This window comes from Colobus angolensis, unplaced genomic scaffold, assembly GCF_000951035.1.
Source record: "Colobus angolensis palliatus isolate OR3802 unplaced genomic scaffold, Cang.pa_1.0 Scaffold376, whole genome shotgun sequence".
NCBI lineage: Eukaryota > Metazoa > Chordata > Mammalia > Primates > Cercopithecidae > Colobus > Colobus angolensis.
In genome coordinates, this window is record NW_012117110.1 from 1,569,145 (window position 1) to 1,574,590 (window position 5,446).

General features: G+C 44.6%; 1 pseudogene across 1 annotated transcript in view; it reads left to right on the forward strand.

Moving 5' to 3' along the window:
* The window catches only part of LOC105520268, a 23,248-nt pseudogene extending 20,797 nt beyond the window's left edge, over positions 1–2,451 (forward strand). Inside the window, exon 2 of the transcript XR_001003103.1 lies at positions 916–2,451. The product of XR_001003103.1 is annotated as an actin, cytoplasmic 2-like (transcript). The remainder of the gene's footprint in view (positions 1–915) is intronic.
* The last annotated feature ends 2,995 nt before the right edge of the window (positions 2,452–5,446 follow it).

A 5,446-nucleotide genomic window follows, 5' to 3' on the forward strand; every position in this document is an offset into this window, starting at 1 on the left:
ATGGTGAAACCCTGTCTCTACAAAAATACAAACAAAATTAGCTGGCCATGATGGTGGGTGCCTGTAATCCCAGCTACTCGGGAGGCTGAGGCAGGAGGATCACTTGAACCTGGGAGGCGGAGGTTGCAGTGAGCCGAGATTGTGCCATTGCACTCCAGCCTGGGCAACAGAGTTGAGACTCCATCTCAAATAAATAAATAAAAAAAAATGTCTAATTACACAATTTCTATGGCTTAGACACCTTTTATTGGCTCCTTAGGGAACTGCAGGATGGATTATCTCCATGGTATATAAAGTCCCTTTCACTCAGATTTCAACCTTATTAAATGTTCTGTAAGAATCAAATATTAACATATAATGGATGTAATCAATAGAGACAAAGCCACATACAAGAAACAATACCTGATTATTAGCTAATCAACTCTATAAGTACCATGAGTGGCGGCCAATAACACAAGCTGTAGGGGAACTACCTAGCAGAGTTGGGGACCTTGGGCAGTTGCTTAGCCTTTCTTAATAGAGTCTTCATCTGTAATATGGGGATACTTTTAGCAGGTGATTTTCCACACTACACTCAAACTCATAGAGTAAAAATAAAAATCTGTTTTCCAATAGTTAAGCCCCACACAGCTGAATCAATAATGCCATGTCTCAACATATTGGTTCCTGAGGCGAATAAAAAAATGTGTGCCCCATACCCTTTGTAATATATTCTTAAATGGTTAATTTTTTTCAGAACGCTAAAGTGGTTGAAAAATATTGAAAAACTGAAAAGTGTATTAAAACTCACAATGTTATTTAACTATTTATACCAAAATAGAATAATGTTATTACAATTTTAGGTAAAGATTATTTAAAGTTCTCCCTGGCTGCTGCCAGACCACACTCGACATTGTCCCATCATTCCCCCAACAGTTTACAATGGAAGCAGAAATCACCTTGCTCATTGTTGACAATAGCTTTGCCATGTGCAAGTCTGCCTTTGCTGGGGACAATGCCCTTAAGCCATGTTCCTCTCCAATGTCAGGCACCCCCGGCACCAGGGCATGATGGTGGGCAGGGGCTAGAACTCCTGTGTGGGCAATGAGGCCCAGAGCGAGCAGCATCCTGACCCTGAAGCACCCCATGGGGCAGGCCTCGTCACCAACTGGGACCGAATGGGGAAGATCTGGCACCATACCTTCCACAACAGGCTGCACGTGGCCCACAAGGAGCACCTGGTGCTGCTGATCGAGGCCCCCAAGGCCAACAGAAAGAAGATGATTCAGATCATGTTTGGGGCCTTCAACACCCCAATTAGGTACAGGGCCATTCAGGTCACCCTGTCCCTGCATGCCTCTGTCAGCGCCATTGGCACCATCGCGGACTCAGGCGATGGGGTCACCCACACTTGCCCATCTTCAGGGATACAACCACCCTCCCCCAGTCAGACTGTGTTTGGCCCTGGCTGGCCAGGACCTTGCCGACTACCTGGTGAAGATCCTCATGGGGCCTGCTACAGCTTCATCACCACAGTGGAGTAGGGGATTTGTGCGTGACATCCAGGAAAATCTGTGCTATGTTGCCTTGGACTTGCAGCAGGAGATGGCTACTGCTGTGTCCTCTTCCTCCCTGGAGAAGAGCTACGAGCTGTTCCACAGCCAGGTGGTCACCATCAGCAATGAGTGGTTCTGGTGTCCAGAGGCACTGTCCCAGCCCTCCTTCCTGGGCATGGAATCTTGCTGCATCCAGGAGACCACCTTGAACTCCATCATGAAGTGGGATGTGGATATCTGCAAGGACCTGTACACCAATGTGGTGCTGTCTGGCAGCATTGCCATGCACCCAAGCATCACACACAGGATATAGAAGGAGATCACTGCCCCGGCACCCAGGGCCATGAAGATCAAGATCATGGCTGTCTCTGAGCACAAGTATTCCATGTGGATCAGCAGCTCCATCCTGGCCTCACTGTCCACCTTCCAGCCAATGTGGATCAGCAAGCAGGAGTGCCACCAGTCAGGCCCTCCACTGTTCAATGCAAATGCTTCTAAATGGACTGTGGGGAAATATGTAGCCTGTGATGCCCGAGTCAATTCAGAAGTATAAATTTGTCCCTGGCAAATGTATACATCTCATGCTAGCCTTAGGAAACTGAAACAACCCTTTGAAAAGAAATTTGTCAGGCTGGTTGCGGTGGCTCATGCCTATAATCCCAGCACTTTTGGAGGCCCAGGCGGACGGATCACCTGAGGTTGGGAGTTTGAGACCAGCCTGACCAACATGGAGAAAGCCCATCTCTACTAAAAATACAAAATGAGCTGGGCATGATGGTGCATGCCTGTAATCCTAGCTACTCGGGAGGCTGAGGCAGGAGAATCGCTTAAACCTGGGAGGCGGAGGTTGCAGTGAGCTGAGATCGCGTCATTGCACTCCAGCCTGGGCAACAAGAGTGAAACTCCGTCTCAAAAAGAAACCATAATAAATAAAAAGAAAAAGAAAAGAAAAGAAAAGAAATTTGTCCTTGAAGCTTGTGTCTGATGTCAGCACTAGATTGTAGGATTTGTTGCTGATTTTGGCCTTGTATTGAAGTTAACTGTTTCCTTGGTATTTAATACCTTGGACTTATCTTTTATTTAAACCCTTAGTACATGTGGCTCAGTCACTTCATGGCAGAGGTGAGAACATGCTTGTGGAAGAGAAGTCCGTGGCTTGGTGATTCTGCCTGACCTGCAGTCTCTCCGTCTGTGCAGGGTACTGTGTCAGAGCTCAGTGTTCCAGAATTTGTCTAGAGACCAGCAGGAGCCCCTCCACCAGTTGTCATTTCTGTCTTGCCTGTCTGTCAGGGTTGGAGAAGCCCAAACCTTAGGACCCAGTTTCCTTTCTTTCCTGATATTTTCCTGCCAGGACACCAGTAGGCTGTTACTTGCCTTGAGCTGGAATAAGTTTGCATTTACATTGTAAATGTATTCAGTGTTTTAATTGATGTAATGCACAATTCTTAATTCTTTAAGAGATGACAACAAATTTTGGTTTTCTCTTTTTTCTGTGGCCAATCTCTTTTTAACAACAATCCCAAGATCATTCAGTGGGGGAAAAGACCATTTCTATAAATGATGCTTGGATAACTGGATATCTACATGCAAAAGAATGAAGCTGGATGCCTACCTCACACCACATAAAAAATTAACTCAAAATACATCAAAGGCCTAAAGGTAAGAACTAAACTAGAAACTCTTAGAAGAAAACATAGGTATACATCTGTGTGACTTTAAAGTAGGCAAGTTTCTCAAATATAACATCAAAAGCAAAGCATCAGCCGGGCGTGGTGGCTCACCCCTATAATCCCAACATTTTGGGAGGCCAAGACAGGTGAATCACTTCAGGTCAGGAGTTCAAGACCAGCCTGGCCAACATGGTGAAACCCCATCTCTATTAAAAATACAAATATTAGTCGGGCATGGTGGCTGTAGTCCCAGCTACTCAGGAGGCTGAGGCGCGAGAATTGCTTGAACTGGGAAGTGGAGGTTGCAGTGAGCCAAGATTGCGCCACTGCACTCCAGCCTGGGCGACAGAGCAAGACTCCATCTAAAGAAAAAAAGAAAGATCTACAAATGGCCAATAGGCACATGAAAAGATGCTCGACATCATTACTTATCAGGGAAATGCAAACCTAAACCATAATGAAATATTACTTCACAGTTGCTAGAATGGCCATAATAAAAAATACAGACAAAAGCAAGAATTGGTGAAGATGTAGAGAAACTGAAACATTGTTCATGGAAATGTAAAATGGTGCAGTTGCTTTGGCAAGCAGTTGCGTGTTTCTTTAAAAACTTAAGCAGAATTTTTGGCCGGGCGCAGTGGCTCACACCTGTAATCCTAGCACTTTGGGAGGCCAAGGTGGGCAGATCACGAGGTCAGGAGATTGAAACCATCCTGGCTAACATGGTGAAACCCCATCTCTACTAAAAATACAAAAAATTAGCCTGGCATGGTGGTGGGTGCCTGTAGTCCCAGCTACTTGGGAAGCTGAGGCAGGAGAATGGTGTGAACCCGGGAGGCAGAGTTTGCAGTGAGCCGAGATAGCGCCACTGCACTCCAGCCTGGGCGACAGAGCGAGACTCCGTCTCAAAAAAAAAAAAAAAAAAAGAAAGAAAGAAAAAAAGTTAAGCAGAATTTTCATATGACCCAGCAACTGCACTCCTAGGTATACACTCAAGAGAATTGAAAACATATGTTCAAACAAAAACTTGTACATGAATGGTCATAGTACCATTATTTATAATATTCAAACAGTGGAAACAATCCAAATGCCTATCAACTAATGAATGGATAAATAAAATGTATATACATAAAATGGAATATTATATGTTCATTAAAAGGAATGAAAGCAAGGCGCAGTGGTTCATGCCTGTAATCCCAGTATTTTGGGAGGGTGAGGCAAGAGGACTGTGAGCCAGGAGTTTGAGACCAGCCTGGGTAACATAGTGAGACCCTGTCTTTATTAAAAAAAAAAAAAAATAGCTGGGTATGGTGGCATGTGCCTGTGATCCTAGCTACTTGGGAGGCTGAGGTGGGAGAATTGTGTGAGCCAGGGATGTCAAGGCTGCAGTGAGATGTGATCACGCCACTGCACTTCAGCCTGGGCAACAGCAAGACCCTGTCTCACAAAAGAAAAAAAAAGGAATGAAGTACTGGTACATGGTACAACATGGATGAATCGTGAAAATACGCTCAATGAAAGAAGCCAGTCACAAAAGGCCACACATTATGTAATTCCATTTATACAAAGTGTCCAGAATAGATAAATTCATAGAGACAAAAAATAGATTTGTGGTCACTAGGGGAGGAAAGAATAGGGGAATGACTATCTAATGAATATGAGATATTTTTGGAGAGTGATGAAAATGTTGTGGAATTAGATAGTAGTAATGGGGCCAGGTGAGGTGGCTCATGCCTGTAATCCCAGCACTTTAGGAGGCCAAGGTGGATGGACCACCTGAGGTTAGGAGTTCAAGTCCAGCCTGGCCAACATGGTGAAACCCAGTCTCTATTAAAAATATAAAAATTAGTTGAGTGTGGTGGTGCACACCTGTAATCCCAGCTACTTGGGAGACTGAGGCAAGAGAATCACTTGAACCCAAGAGGTAGAGGTTGAAGTGAGCCAAGATTGTGCCACTGCACTCCAGCCTAGACGACAAAGCAAGACTTTGTCTCAATCAAATAAACAAACAAAAAAAAGATAGTAGTGATGGTTGTATAACCTTGTAAACAAACTTTTTAAAACCCCAAATGAATCGTACGTTTTAAAATGGTGAATTTGGCCAGGCGCAGTGGCTCTCCAAGTTTGGTGGATCACGTGAAGTCAGGAGTTTGAGATCAGCCTGGCCAACATGATGAAACCCTGTCTACTAAAAATACAAAAATTAACTGGTGGTGGTGCATGCCTGTAGTCCCAGCTACT